Source organism: Sorex fumeus, unplaced genomic scaffold (assembly GCF_029834395.1).
Source record: "Sorex fumeus unplaced genomic scaffold, SorFum_2.1 ptg000046l, whole genome shotgun sequence".
NCBI classification, from domain to species: Eukaryota; Metazoa; Chordata; class Mammalia; order Eulipotyphla; family Soricidae; genus Sorex; species Sorex fumeus.
Genome location: NW_026606103.1, coordinates 6,877,668 through 6,894,399, shown reverse-complemented (window position 1 = coordinate 6,894,399; position 16,732 = coordinate 6,877,668).

Genomic DNA, 16,732 nt, shown 5'->3' with positions numbered 1-16,732 from the left:
AACTGCAAGTCACTGTTAAAAGAAATGGAGGCACAAGGAAATAAAAATATATTTCACATTCATGAATTAGAAGAATTAGCAGGGGCTGGTGTGATAGTACAATGGGTAGTGTACTGCCTTGAACATACCCACAAGGTTAGATTCTTGGTATCCCATATGGTTCCCTGAGCCTTGCCAAAAGTGATCCCTGAGCACAACTAGCCTGGTGTCTTTCAAACACTTAAAAAAAAAAAGAACGTTGTTAAAATAACCATCGTAATAAAGCAACAACACAAACCAAAAATGACCATCCTACTCATAGCATTACTCAGACTTAGTGTAATGCCTATTAAAATACTATTGACATACTTCAAGAGTATAGAAAAAATACTACTAAAGTTTACATGAAGGTACAATATCTGCTAAAAATAGTCATAGCAATCTTGAGGGAAAAGAAGATGGAAGGCATTGTGCCCAGGATTGAATACAGGCAGGCTAGATCGGACATGGGCTAATTTTATTAATTAATTTATTTATTTATTGCTTTGGGGGTGACACCGGGCGATGCACAGGGATTATTCCTGGCTTTGCACTCAGGAATTACTCCTGGCGGTGCTCGGGGGACCATATGGGATGCTAGGAATTGAACATGGGTCGGCCGTGTGCAAGGCAAATGCCCTACTTGAACATGGGCCAACTTTAAATGAAGCTTTAACTCTATAGTAACCAAATAGTATGGGATTGGGGTATGGCATTTTGGGAGGGGAATGGGTACACCTGGTGATCAGGCTACTCCCAGATCTGCTTGAGGGTCACTCCCAGCAGAAACCGTGGGATTCTGTAGATTGAATGTGGGCCTTTGCACGTGCATGTACTTAACCCTTTGAAATAGTTCTCTGGTCCATAGCACAGTAATGAAATAAAGGTAAGCACAAAGATCAATGGAATAGAATTGAGAGCTCGCAGCTCCCCGACATGGACAGTCAATTTTATAACAAAGGAGCCAAGAATACAGAAATGGAGAAAGAAAAGCTCTTCAGTAAATGAATTTGAGTTAAGTGGTCAGTTACATGAAACAAAACTATCTTACACCAGCAATCAAACATAAATAAAAATGAATTACAGATTTTGATGGCAGACCCAAATTCATAAGAGAGATCATGGCACACTCCACTGCGGAGCTTCCTACACCCCAGTTTGGGTTAGTAGTTGATCCTTTCCTTAAAAGCTCTCCAACATGGGATTGTCTGTATCCTTTAGTACATGAATTTCCTTTACTTTTCCCTTTTCCCCCTTTACTTTTACCTTTCCTTTCACCACCCCCCGGTGTCTGTCTGTCTCTCTCTCATACACACACACACACACACACACACACACACATTCTCCATTTTTGTTGTGGTTCTTTGTTTTTTGAATCCTAACCAGAGGTGTGGAGGGCTTACACCCAGTTAGGAGCTTGGGGGTCATTCCTAGAGATACTCTGGGGACCATGCAGAGAAAGGGTTCAAGTCTAGACCTCCTGAATGCAAAGTATGTGCTCCAGTCTTTTCAACCATTTCCCTTGCCTCTCTCCTTATAATTAGTGCCCTTCCCCACCTTGCCTCTCTTGTTATAATTAGTGCCCTTCCCCAAAAGACAATTTTACTTCAAAAGACCAAAACAATGGATAAAAAATATATAGTCAAAACACTCCATAATATTTGCTTCAGTGGTGTCTTCAGGGATTTGACTCCATTGTAACGAAAAAAACAAAAGCAAAAAGAAACAAAGAGGATTACATCAAATGGAGATAAAAGAGTAGCCAGTGTAAATGTGGTATACAACAGATCTAGATGGGGAAAAAAATCAGAACACTTCCCTTGTGCAAAAATGTCAAAGTTTCACAACGGAAACATTCTGTTATGTTCTTACGCAGACAACTATGTGCTTATGTAAGAACTAGCAATGCTTGTGCACTGTGCCTTAATATGTTAGCATCAGTCACCCCTTTTATCATTGATCACGTCTCTCCTACATAACAGCATACAATCTTTATATGTTCTGCCAAAGCTATTGATGTGTTACAGATGCTGAATACCTCAAAAGGTGAAAGCATTATGTCCAAGGCATGAACCAAGAAAATTCAAAGTGGAGGCCCAAGTGACTAATGAGTTCCAGCTTCATTATAGTTTCATCTTAATTATTTTGCATAGAAAAACCTTCACTCACCAACTCCATGGCAGTTTAAAATTATCATGGGGCCAAATAAAGAGTACAGGAGATAAGGTGCTTACTGTGCATTTGGGCTCTCTACCCCTGGGTCACATCCCTAGCCTGACTTTTTGTTGATTTTTAAGGTTTTTCCTTCTTCCAGTTTAATGATAAAGTAAAAATTTCAACCTCTTTTTTTTTTGTCTTGATAAAAAAAAAAATAAGTCTTTTTGGGGGTATAGTGTGTCAGCAGGTCACTCTGTACCTGTGAGGCGAGTGCATCAGCAACTTGATGGCGCCTTCAGACTTCCAGATACCCCAAAATTGCTGCTATGCCTTTGGCCAGACCCCAAAAACTTGGGGCAACATTTACCAAGAAAGTAAACAGCCAAAAGTTAGGTATGTGGGAGACACACCCACAAACCACCTCCTGCTCAGCTACATAATTGGAAGCATGGCCTCTCTGGTTTCTGATCAAACTGCTTAATGGCCATGATCCCAGAGACTCAGAAACAAATCTCGAAACCCAATGGCTTTTGGCAGAAATGCGTTCAGTCTCTGCAGTAGGTTACCGGCACTGGGCCACCCCAGGTGGGAACAGGTTTCGTGCCTTGGTCTGATCCCCCTGGTGGCCCTGTGGCTGCCATCCTCCAGTGGCCACTGGACAGTCAGGTTTAGGCCCTTAGTGACGAGACATGTGGGGCCAATAGGATGGAGGTAGAGCTGGCCCTTTCCTCCCCATCCCAACGAGACCCCGAGTTGCCACCCACGAATGTCCTCTCTGGCTCCTGATCAAGCTACTTAATGGCCATGATCCCAGAGACTCAGAAACAAACCTTGAAACCCAGTGGCTTATGGCAGAAATGCGTCTAGACTGCACAGTAGGTTACTGTCGTTGGGTCACCCCAGAGGGGAAAGGGTGCTGTCCTTCCACCTGTTCCCCGTGGTGGCTTGGTTGCTGCCATTTGCCAGAGGCCACTGGACAGTCAGGTTTGCGCCTGCAGTGACGAGACACGTGGGGCCTCACGGGATGGGTGTGGAGCTGGCCCTTTCCCCGCCACCCCAACGAGAGCCCGAGTTGCCACCCGTGAATGGCCTCTCTGGCTCCTGATCAAGACTTTTAATGGCCATGATCCGATACTCAGAAACAAATAACGGAACCCAACGACTTTTGGCAGAAATGCGTCCACTCCCTCCAGTAGGTTACCAGCGCTGGGCCACCCCAGGTGGGAATAGGTTTTGTACCTTGGCCTGTTTGCCCTGGCGGCCTGGTGGCCGCCATCCTCCAGAAGCCACTGGACAGTCAGGTTTGGGCCCACAGTGACGAGACACGCGGGGCCTCACGGATGGGGGTGGAGCCGGCCCTTTCCTCCCCATCCCAACAAGACCCCGAGTCATCACCCACGAATGGCCTCCCTGGCTCCTGATCAAGGTGCTTAATGGCCATGATCCCAGAGACTCAGAAACAATCCTTGAAACCCAGCAGCTATGGCAGAAATGCGTCCAGACTGCTCAGTAGGTTACTGTCATTGGGCCTCCCCAGAGGGGAAAGGGTGCTGTCCTTCCGCTTGCTCCCCTTAGGCGGCTCAGTGGCTGCCATCCTCCAGAGGCCATTGGACAGACAGGTTTGGTCCCTCAGTGATGAGACACGCGGGGTCTCAGGGGATGGGGGTTGAGCCGGCCCGTTTCTCCTAGTCCCAACGAGACCCTGAGTCGCCACCCACGAACGGCCTCTCTAGCTCCTGATCAAGCTGCTTAACGGCCATGATCCCAGAGACTCAGGAACAAATCTCGGAACCCAGCAGGTTTGGGCAAGAAATCCCTCCACATTTAATTGTTAAAATTTCAGAACTTCAAAATGGCATGGTCACTACTACAGCCGCGCGACATCATATTTTATTCATAACCAGCAATAGAAAACAAATTGTCTACTGTTGCCTTTTCAGCAGATCTGAGTGTTGGGATAAAATCCCAAATAACAATGTTGGGTCTGGTGTCAAAATATTGAATGTAATCAAAGTAGAGAGAGAGTACTGTGGAAATCACCTGCCCCACAGGTAGGGGGAGGGTGTGGAATGGGGGTATACTGGGGTTTTTGGTGGCGGAGAATGGGCACTGGTGAAGGGACGAGTGTTTCATCATTGTATGATCAAGACTTTTACCCGATAGCTTTGTAACTTCTTTCACAGTGATTCAATAAATAAAATTATAAAAAAATGAAAACAAATTAGTCTTTTGTACTCTATTCTACTACTGAAATAAGCCACATTTCCAGTCTAAGTTTTTGTTTGTTTTGTTTTTTGTAGTGCAGTGAAGGGATGAGGGTGGGAGTGTGTGTAAGCACACAAAAATAAAAAGGCCGGCGGTCAGGCCATTTCCCCACTCCACGGAGGTCGATGGCGATGGTCAGGCGAAGAAAGGAAATGGGGGCCAGGCTGGTTGGTCTTAGCAGCAGTTTATTACATGGAAGAGATGTATGTCATGGAGGCTTCAGGAGTCCTCAAGCACATGCACCCTGAGAGAGCCCCCGAAATCTCCCTTATATACATCATGGTACCTCTAAAGGGCCAATATAGTGATGTCATCAAAAAGAGTTATAGAAAGAACATTGAGGCAGCAAACATACATTGTTTCTTTACATCCACATTGTTTCTTTACATCTGCAAGGCCAGTAATCTTGGCCTCACCTTTACAAACTATTTGGATTAACACATCAAAGAGGAGTCTGCTAGAGCTTGGAGCCTACATCTCAAATATCAGCCTGTCCTGAGCCAGGTATCTACATACCCAAGATCAGGCCTGGCTTAGCACCTGAGATTTGCTTACCTAAAACCAGCTAGGCTCCTGTGAGATAAGAGAAACTGCCTCAATATACTGAAATCATTTACTGAAGGCACTTTGGAGGGGGAAAGGTTCAGTCTCATCCAAGCTAGCCAGGACACGTAGGAAAACTGCTTCTAGGACGTGTTTCTTCTCTCCTTGTCCAACCAACATAAGCATACATAATATTAATCATTTGGTATGGACACAGTAAGAAATACTTTGAGCTTATAGAATTGCTCTCCTAGGGCCATCTCGATCTCAGACTGCAGTGCTCAGGCCAGATAGCTTTCCTATTCCTAGCGGCAGGGTCCTAGTCTTGTTGTTACTTTTGGATCGTGACAGCATTTGCCTATGATCAAACTCTTAACTTATAGTTAAGAACCGTGTCATCTTGGCCTGGCCCATCGCGATGCCAGGGTAGCACATAACTTACCGGCTTGCCCTGGTTCCATCCAGTCCCACGTCGGGACCCTGCCCTTGGGGTGCTAGGAAGTGAGGGCAACTGAGGCTTAAGTTGAGAAGGCAGATGCCCAGGAGTGAATAATATTCAAAGCCAATCAATTCCTAAGTTACCGAGCATATTAATTAATTGTCTTCCTGTATCTACACAAAAGGACATTGCATTCAAGTAAACTGCTCCAAAGACATAAGGAGAGGAGAAAGGCGTTATTAACTTACAGTACAGCTTCGGTGTCTAAGAAGGATGAGACCTTACAAATTGGTTGGGTAAGAGAGCATAGAAGTGGTTACAGACTGACAAAGTAATGGGAGTGACTCGGGAGCACTGTGATGGGAACACTCTGATAAACCTAAGCTCCGTGTACTCCAACATCTCACCCTTTTCTGTTTACAAAAACACAAAATTTTGAAATAGACAGAGTAACAATTCCAATCACAAAACAGTCTCATTTGTAGTAGTACTAAAACTTCAATCCACCCCTGAACCCTGAGCAGTGCTTGTTGTAAAGTGTCCAATAGTCCTGCACTGTTCAAGGGTGATCAGAGTCATTCAGCTGCTTTTTGAAGAAATGAGGTGTCCAGATCACAATTTGAAAAGTTGTTTCTACAACAGCAGCAGTAGTAGTCACAGCAATGAGTTCCAGCAATGAGTCCCAGAGAAACAACTGTTAGAGTCCTGCAAACTTCAGGAAGCACTGGATCAGGCAGGGAGCACTGGAACAGGAGCATCACAACTTCTGTCAGGAGCTCTTCAGCAGGGGAATGCAGCCATTCTCTGTTCAGGTTCACTGGCAGTCATAGATGTGCAACCTAGCTTCTGTTGAAAGAATCCATATTAGGGCATCAAATTTTTGTGTACTTTAGCTAACTTGCTGAAAGAATCCATATTAGGGCATCAAATTTTTGTGTACTTTAGCTAACTTGCTGAAAGAATCCATATTAGGGCATCAAATTTTTGTGTACTTTAGCTAACTTGCAACATTGCTTTCTGTAAAACTGCTTGGCTGCTTTGCACCTGGGGGAGAGGGGACTTGGAAAGTGAACAGGGCATAACTTCTTTTCTAAACCAAGTGTGACAGGATTCAGGTGTATTTACTGTCCCTGAAATGTATTGTCTCAGTAAAGCACCCTGCAGATTTGGGTAAAGGATAACTCAGGATGCTGGTGGTTGGGGGAAATTGCCCTTTCCTGGAATGTATTGTCTCACTAAAGCACCCTGCAGACTTGGGTAACTCAAAATGAGGATGGTCAAGGGAGATTACCTAAGGCTTAATGATTCCAGCTATAACCTAACTTGTGCTGACAATCGATGTACGTAAATGCTGATCTTTGAATCTATAGGCTAAGGAGTGAGGTACTTTTAAATGGATTGGTTAAGAAAGGATATGTTGTTACAAATCTATTGGCTATGAAATGTGCGGGCTTTGCTGTAACGGCCAGTGAAGGCCTATATAAGATCCCCTTTGAAGAAGTTCGGGGCTCTCAGCCACTGCCCGTTTTTGGGGTATGCTGTGGAGCCCCAGCATGCTGGTCTAAATAAACCCCGTTTTTACTCCTGCAGGAATTGTGTCTATCTGGTCTCTCCGCACCTCCCAGGGCTAGGGAACTCCGATCCCAACATTTGGAGGTCCCACCGAGATCACCGAGGACCCTGCCCCAGGGACGCCGGATTGAGCCGCGGGGTAAGTTAAGGCGCTTCTTTCTCTCTCTTTGTTTCTTTGGTACCGTTTTACTGTAGTTACCGATCGGTGACACAAGCACAGTGGTGTGCAGCACAGTGACAGTGGTGTGCAGCACACTGGTGTGTGTGTGAGCCTTGTGTCTGACAGACGTGTCGGGAATAGACACGGGCCGCAGCCCTGGGGGACGCCCCGGAGGTGGATGAGGGCCAGGGACGCCTGGAGGCCTCTTTTGTGGTAGCCTCGGAGAGGCTACATCTGGTGTGTCAGGAATCATCGGCCGCTCTATTACTTCTCTATTCTTCTTTCCTCTCCAAAAGGCCTTGCGCTTGCATCATTCTTTTTTGTAGGTTGGATCACGCTCATCCTTTTTCTCTACCGAGACACCGTCTTTGGAACCATGGGACAATCTCCGTCCACTCCTCTCACTCACACTCTCTCCCATTGGTCAGAGGTCTGCTCTCGTGCTCAGAATCTTTTTCTGATTGTTAAAAAGCCTAAATGGCAGACCTTTTGCTCTGCAGGATGGCCGACATTCCAGATTGGTTGGTCCCCCAAGGGATCGTTCCACTCGCTGCTTATCTTCCAGGTCAAGGGAGTTATCTACCAGCCTGCTCCCCGGGGGTACCCGGACCAGGAGCCTTAGGCAGGAGTGCCAGGCCGGGGGGGAGAAGGGGCCCCCACTTACTCTGCTCCTCCTGTGCCCCTGAACCCCGAACTCTCTATTGCCACTCCCGGGCCAGCACTGGCCTTTCCCTACTTCTGATCTCTTCACTTGGAAGAACTAAGCCCTCTGGAGGTGAAAAATCATGTGCATGCCCTTTGGGCATATTTGGGAGTCCCAGGGTGACTGGTGAGTGTGGTGCACACCCGTGTGAAAGAGTGGACTGGTCCGAGCGAGTGCCTAAGTGTGATCTGTGCGTGTATCCATAGTGTGTGTATTTATTATCTTTCTCCTAATTCTGTTTATTAAGATTGTTTAATACGGGTCAGAATTGATCACTTCTCTAAGATCCACAGGAAAGCTCAGGATCTGGGCTTGATGATCAAGAAAGGTAAATTTGACACTTATTGTTCATCAGAATGACCTTCCTTCGGTGTGGATTGGCCCCCACGAGGTTCCTTCTCTCCAAACCTTGTGGCTCAGATAAAGGAGGTAATCTGTGGAAGATCTGCTGTGAAGGTATGCTCCCTTGGAAATCTCTAGGGGGACTGGGGGAGGGATGTGATAACCTCTGTGTGAATGCTTGTGTGTATGAGCACCTTGATAGGTCCTCCTATCAGGCGTCACAATGCTGAACCACTAAGGCTAAGTTCTCCGCCAGGCAAGCATCTGAATGGTCTCTGCAAAGAGGCACCCCTCCTTTGTCTGTCTTGCGTCACCATCCACTATGGGGGGGACACCATCCACTATGGGGGGGATGGGAGGAAAGCCCACTAGTGAGAAGATTCTGGGAAACTAAGGCAGATCAATTTACAGGCAGAAAATCCTTTTCCCCACCCAGTCTCAGCTAGAGGTCAATTCAAATGCGAATGAAGGCAGTCCAGATGTAAGGCAGAAAGAAAAAAAAAAGGGGGGTAAAAGGCAGGTAAGAAGCCTAAGAAAAGCAGCAAGCCAGCAAAAAGCAGGGAAGATGTAGCAAGCTGAGAGAAGGCAGAACTGTTTTTTTAAGGAGCAGAGTTTTTAAGACCACAGCACTAAGTTTGGCTCAGGCACACAGCTGTGGGTCTGCCCAAAGCCAGGCCCACCCAGGTGGAGATGAGCCTCTGAATAAAGGCCAATTTAAGGAGGTTAGAGTCCCCTTAGGAGAGGCAAAAGTGATAGACCTGGAGAAAAGTTTTGCCAAGGAACCATCTTTTTCATAGATTATTGCTTGCAATTAGGAAAGCATCTGAGGAGCTTCCAACTAGGTAGTTTTAGATAAGGAGATCTTATTGACCTCTGTAACACCATGTGGCCTGAGTATAGTGGGGAAAGATAGCCAGTGAATGGCAGTTTGCATTACCAGATCATTTTGCAGTCAGATCTTTCAGGTAACAAAAGAAATAGGAGAGTATCAAAGCAGAGGAGGCAGGAAAATGCAAGATCTTATGATTAACTGTTTGACATCAGAAACAAAGAAGCCTATCCCCATGTCTGATAGGAAGGTACTAGCTCCCTGCCTCAGAATTAGCCTTGGCGAAAATATGGTAACATCTTCGTCATAGTTTATTTTGCCGGCTTATATCAACAAAAGCGCTTTCTTGACCCATTTTTAACAAGTGGGAGACTGACTAGTTAGGCTGGGAAATGAGGAGCAGAGTTCCCAATCAGCCGCCCTGGGAACTGTCCCTTCTTTTCTCAGTCCATCAGTTTCTCCCTGCCATTTTTTTTGAAGGGTCAGATTGCTCGATCAACTACAGATATGTGCACATGTATGTGTGGTGTTTTCGTCAGTTCACTGTCTGTCTGTCTGTGTCCGTCTGTCTGTGTCTGACTGTCTGTCTGTCTGTGTGTCTGTGTGGAACACTTGAGTGTTGGAACCAGGCTGAAATCAGAAGTAGAAATTTTAGAGAAGTTAGTGACATGTAACCCAGTGATTTAAGAAATGCAGTTGTTTTAGGAACCTGTTAGACAAGGGTTAATCCTTATCAGAAGGTTGAGCCTACAGAGAAAGCAGAATTCTCAATCTAAATTTCTTGTTAGAAGAACATTGATGATTATATTATTAACAGTTGAAATCCTTTTTGAACTTAAGAATCTTATACTGTCTAGAAGAGCTATGGAACTAGAGCCTGAAACTAAAGTGAAATAAGAGTTCAGAGAAAGCAAGAACTTGTCTTACAAGCCTCAGCTAACTTTTATGAAAAATTTGTAAGAGGCAGTTTCCCTTTTCTCACAGAACCTAGCAGGTCTCAGATACGGAGATCTCAGGTGCTAGCCAGGCCTGATCTTTGGGTTGCAGATTCCCAGCTCTAGGCAGGCTAGTCTTTGGTACGAGAGTGGAGAGAGGATTGGAATAAACTGCAACTAAGATCAAGCAGCCTGGCCATAAGGTTTCCTTCCTTTTCCTGCCCATCTCCATCTACCTCCCTGGAGTGGGGGAAACTACAGAACGCGGGCGGTGGGAAAGATAGATTGTTGCCATCCTTTTTGTGCTCACACAACAATTCAAATATTTTCTTATGCTGATATCAAAGTTTGGTTAAAAAAAAATCCAAAGGGCTTTTTCTGTATCTGAAAGCATGTTTGTATTTTTGTGGAATTGTTAAAAAGTATCTGGTGTAGAAAGCTCATGATTTTAAATAATTAAGGTACAAGAACTATTGAAATTAAGCCAAAGAAGGTTTTATCATGTTTTATAAAAATTGATTGTTTATAAGTCTTATGCTGTTATGTTAATGTACATATTTGTATCTGCATTGGATTAGAATATTTGACCTAGAATATCTTGTGAGTTGAAATAATGTGGTACATAAAAACAGGTTCATGTTTATTTTAAAATATGAGTTTCTAGAGTTATAAAGTTGGTTGCAAAACTTATCCTACCAGTGGTTTTATTTGATCTCTGAGACTCTTGGTAACTAAAATTTCTAGGGCTACTTAGCAATAAGTTGTATTGAATTAGTCTCAGATGTCAGCCTGACAATTAGAAGCCATAGCATTGCTTGTCTAGTGCTTGAAAGTATATGCTATTATTTTGATAATTTTATTTTATGCCAAGCTTTGTCTCCAGGTATCAACCTAGTCCTGACCTTCAGAGAGCTTTGTCCTCAAGTGTGAAATCCTTTGTTTCATGGTAATCTATGAGTGTTTTAATCTTTATATCTGTGTTTTCCTAGAAATCAGAATTCTAAGATGTCTCTTGGTTAATTTCTAATGTAAAGTAAACTTTTGCCCATTAAATATATGTTGTAAGAACTTTAGTTGTGAGCATCTCTAAAGCCTTTTAAGTATAGAACTGATGCTTTTGGAATGGTACTGCAGAGTACAGTTTTGTCATGTTAAGTGAGATTATTGGAAGCTGTGTCTAAACTTGGGAGATCATGTTGCACTAATATGGATGTATGTCATAAGTCAGAAAGATAATGGATGGAAATATCAGAGGGAAAAAAAAAGGAAAGGAGTTCTGTTAAAGTGAAGTTGATTTTTAAATGAATGAAAGTTACAGAATGTATGTAAAGGAATGTGTAGAAGGTTTGAGGTTGTTCTAAAGAAAAGGAACTGGTCAAACTGTTATAAGAAATGCTTTAAATCACATGCAGAATTCTTCTAGCATCTTTGTGGTAAGATCTATGGAAAAGATGATTGATGGATTATCTGGACTCCTGTTACAATGCTCTTAAGATCATTGAATTTTTCAAAAGTTGCAGGAAATCAAGGGTTTTGACATGGGATTAAAAACATGTTAAACGGTATGCTTTATCTCTACAGATTTTAGCTTCTCTGACTAGGACCCACAGCAAACAGGTGTATTACATCTCTGTGAGTAAAGTGAAATACTTGCTTTTCTCTTCTTTTGTACCTTCAGTATGTTTTTTGATGTTTCATGGCACTATGTTGGTTTGCATAACTCCAGATAAGTCTTTCCTCTCTGTAATAGGGTCTACCCCTCATGCAGACAGGAAAAACCAGCCATGGGACCCCAAAGCCCTCTTCCAGGGAAACAGCCAGGGGATCTGTCTAAATGACAGGAGCAGGGATTTAACAGGTACTGTTTCAAGAACCCTACAAACCTCAGGGCGACCCTAGACGCAGGCTGGCTCGAGAAAAGACTGGAAACCATCACTGCTATGGAGAATGAGGAATCTAGGACTCTGCAATGACTAATTCAGTCTGGGCCTACTCTCAGCGTCAAGGAGAAACCTAGAAACCAGGATTTCTCCCAGCCCTGAAGAAGGGATGGGATGGATTCCTTTCTGCCAGGACATCTCTGTGGAAAACGAGAACCAAAGCCACAACCCGAAGGCTCGAGACATCGCAAGACATCTTCTGGCCAGGCCTGGGTAGCTCTGACGTGCCAGATAAGATTAATGAAGATTAATGCCACTATTGTTGTGTCTCCTGTCTTTAGCTGATCCCCAGGACTTCTCAGTAAATAATTGGGTATCCCAAATGGAGAGTTCTCTAATCTTACTGTGTTTATGCAAAAGAACAAGCCAGGTTTGTTAAACTATCTTGCAACGTTTTAAAATGAAGGTGGAGAGAAAACCATGTTTCTGTAACTTGCTTTTTGTAAGAATCAGATTCTAATTCTACAGAGGTGATTGAATAAATGTATTCTAATCTTGATCTAAAAGGTACCCCCTTTGGGGAAATTTAGATAAAACTTAGTTTACTGTCTGTAGGTAAAACAGCCTAATCTGTAAAGGGAACTCAATATTATATATGCTGTCACTAGTCTGATACGAGCATTGAAAGCCAGAGCTTTACTAGGGTGAAGCTCATCTCAAAGTGCAGAATTGCTTTCCCCCGGTCTGAATTGGCCAAAGTGTCGAGAAAGGCATCTAAACTGGTTAAATTAGAGTAGATTAATATCTAGTTCTAAAATACTGTGAATTTTCTTTCTATACTTTATTGCATCTCATTTTCTGTGAACAGTCATTTGGAGAGAACAAGAATATTATCAGCTCTTAATTTCTGTTGCATCATGGGATTAACAACTCCTGGACCAATGCAATGGAATATTATTAAAGGGTTATGTTTTAACACTAGTGAGAACCATCTTCCATGGGGAGGAACTGAACAGCAAGTAAGACAGAAGTAATTCAGAACTGTTCTTTCTGTGCCATTAATGAACCTAGTGGAAATCCTGAGCCTCCTTTCCTAACACTGAAAGAATCCATATTAGGGCATCAAATTTTTGTGTACTTTAGCTAACTTGCAACATTGCTTTCTGTAAAACTGCTTGGCTGCTTTGCACCTGGGGGAGAGGGGACTTGGAAAGTGATTTACTGTCCCTGAAATGTATTGTCTCAGTAAAGCACCCTGCAGATTTGAGTAAAGGATAACTCAGGATGGGGGTGGTTGGGGGAAATTGCCCTTTCCTGGAATGTATTGTCTCACTACAGCACCCTGCAGACTTGGGTAACTCAAAACTAGGATGGTCAAGGGAGATTACCTAAGGCTTAATGATTCCAGCTATAACCTTGCTTGTGCTGACAATCGATGTACGTAAATGCTGATCTTTGAATCTATAGGCTAAGGAGTGAGGTACTTTTAAATGGATTGGTTAAGAAAGTATATGTTGTTACAAATCTATTGGCTATGAAATGCGCGGGCTTTGCTGTAACGGCCAGTGAAGGCCTATATAAGATCCCCTTTGAAGAAGTTCGGGGCTCTCTCAGCCACTGCCCGTTTTGGGGGTATGCTGCGGAGCCCCAGCATGCTGGTCTAAATAAACCCCGTTTTTACTCCTGCAGGAATTGTGTCTATCTGGTCTCTCCGTGCCTCCCAGGGCTAGGGAACTCCCGATCCCAACATTTGGAGGTCCCACCGAGATCACCGAGGACCCTGCCCCAGGGACGCAGGATTGAGCCGTGGGGTAAGTTAAGGCGCCTCTTTCTCTCTCTTTGTTTCTCCGGTACCGTTTTACTGTAGTTACCGATCGGTGACACAAGCACAGTGGTGTGCAGCACAGTGACAGTGGTGTGCAGCACACTGTTGTGTGTGCGAGCCTTGTGTCTGACAGACGTGTCGGGAATAGACACGGGCCGCAGCCCTGGGGGACGCCCCGGAGGTGGATGAGGGCCAGGGACGCCTGGAGGCCTCTTTTGTGGTAGCCTCGGAGAGGCTACATCTGGTGTGTCAGGAATCATCGGCCGCTCTATTACTTCTCTATTCTTCTTTCCTCTCCAAAAGGCCTTGCGCTTGCGTCATTCTTTTTTTGTAGGTTGGATCACGCTCGTCCTTTTTCTCTACCGAGACACCGTCTTTGGAACCACGGGACAATCTCCGTCCACTCCTCTCACTCACTCTCTCCCACTGGTCAGAGGTCTGCTCTCGTGCTCAGAATCCTTTTCTGATTGTTAAAAAGCCTAAATGGCAGACCTTTTGCTCTGCAGGATGGCCGACGTTCCAGATTGGTTGGCCCCCCGAGGGATCGTTCCACTTGCCGCTCATCTTCCAGGTCAAGGGAGTCATCTACCAGCCTGCTCCCCGGGGGTACCCGGACCAGGAGCCTTAGGCAGGAGTGCCAGGCCGGGGGGAGAAGGGGCCCCCACTTACTCTGCTCCTCCTCTGCGCCTGAACCCCGAACTCTCTATTGCCACTCCCGGGCCAGCACTGGCCTTTCCCTACTTCCGATCTCTTCACTTGGAAGAACTAAACCCTCTGGAGGTGAAAAATCATGTGCATGCCCTTTGGGCATATTTGGGAGTCCCAGGGTGACTGGTGAGTGTGGTGCACACCCGTGTGAAAGAGTGGACTGGTCCGAGCGAGTGCCTAAGTGTGATCTGTGCGTGTATCCATAGTGTGTGTATTTATTATCTTTCTCCTAATTCTGTTTATTAAGATTGTTTAATACGGGTCAGAATTGATCACTTCTCTAAGATCCACAGGAAAGCTCAGGATCTGGGCTTGATGATCAAGAAAGGTAAATTTGACACTTATTGTTCATCAGAATGACCTTCCTTCGGTGTGGATTGGCCCCCACGAGGTTCCTTCTCTCCAAACCTTGTGGCTCAGATAAAGGAGGTAATCTGTGGAAGATCTGCTGTGAAGTTCTCCACCAGGCAAGCATCTGAATAGTCTCTGCAAAGAGGCACCCCTCCTTTGTCTGTCTTGTGTCACCATCCACTATGGGGGGGATGGGAGGAAAGCCCACTAGTGAGAAGATTCTGGGAAACTAAGGCAGATCAATTTACAGGCAGAAAATCCTTTTCCCCACCCAGTCTCAGCTAGAGGTCAATTCAAATGCTAATGAAGGCAGTCCAGATGTAAGGCAGAAAGAAAAAAAAAGGGGTAAAAGGCAGGTAAGAAGCCTAAGAAAAGCAGCAAGCCAGCAAAAGCAGGGAAGATGTAGCAAGCTGAGAGAAGGCAGAACTGTTTTTTTTTAAGGAGCAGAGTTTTTAAGACCACAGCACTAAGTTCGGCTCAGGCACACAGCTGTGGGTCTGCCCAAAGCCAGGCCCACCCAGGTGGAGATGAGCCTCTGAATAAAGGCCAATTTAAGGGAGGTTAGAGTCCCCTTAGGAGAGGCAAAAGTGATAGACCTGGAGAAAAGTTTTGCCAAGGAACCATCCCTTTTCATAGATTATTGCTTGCAATTAGGAAATCATCTGAGGAGCTTCCAACTAGGTAGTTTTAGATAAGGAGATCTTATTGACCTCTGTAACACCATGTGGCCTGAGTATAGTGGGGAAAGATAGCCAGTGAATGGCAGTTTGCATTACCAGATCATTTTGCAGTCAGATCTTTGCAGGTAACAAAAGAAATAGGAGAGTATCAAAGCAGAGGAGGCAGGAAAATGCGAGATCTTATGATTAACTGTTTGACATCAGAAACAAAGAAGCCTATCCCCATGTCTGATAGGAAGGTACTAGTTCCCTGCCTCAGAATTAGCCTTGGCGAAAATATGGTAACATCTTTGTCATAGTTTATTTTGCCGGCTTATATCAACAAAAGCGCTTTCTTGACCCATTTTTAACAAGTGGGAGACTGACTAGTTAGGCTGGGAAATGAGGAGCAGAGTTTCCAATCAGCCGCCCTGGGAGCTGTCCCTTCCTTTCTCAGTCCATCAGTTTCTCCCTGCCATTTTTTTGAAGGGTCAGATTGATCAATCAACTACAGATATGTGCACATGTACGTGTGGTGTTTTTGTCAGTTCACTGTCTGTCTGTCTGTGTCCGTCTGTCTGTGTCTGACTGTCTGTCTGTCTGTGTGTCTGTGTGGAACACTTGAGTGTTGGAACCAGGCTGAAATCAGAAGTAGAAATTTTAGAGAAGTTAGTGACATGCAACCCAGTGATTTAAGAAATGCAGTTGTTTTAGGAACCTGTTAGACAAGGGTTAATCCTTATCAGAAGGTTGAGCCTACAGAGAAAGCAGAATTCTCAATCTAAATTTCTTGTTAGAAGAACATTGATGATTATATTATTAACAGTTGAAATCCTTTTTGAACTTAAGAATCTTATACTGTCTAGAAGAGCTATGGAACTAGAGCCTGAAACTAAAGTGAAATAAGAGTTCAGAGAAAGCAAGAACTTGTCTTACAAGCCTCAGCTAACTTTTATGAAAAATTTGTAAGAGGCAGTTTCCCTTTTCTCACAGAACCTAGCAGGTCTCAGATACGGAGATCTCAGGTGCTAGCCAGGCCTGATCTTTGGGTTGCAGATTCCCAGCTCTAGGCAGGCTAGTCTTTGGTACGAGAGTGGAGAGAGGATTGGAATAAACTGCAACTAAGATCAAGCAGCCTGGCCATAAGGTTTCCTTCCTTTTCCTGCCCATCTCCATCTACCTCCCTGGAGTGGGGGAAACTACAGAACGCGGGCGGTGGGAAAGATAGATTGTTGCCATCCTTTTTGTGCTCACACAACAATTCAAATATTTTCTTATGCTGATATCAAAGTTTGGTTAAAAAAAAATCCAAAGGGCTTTTTCTGTATCTGAAAGCATGTTTGTAT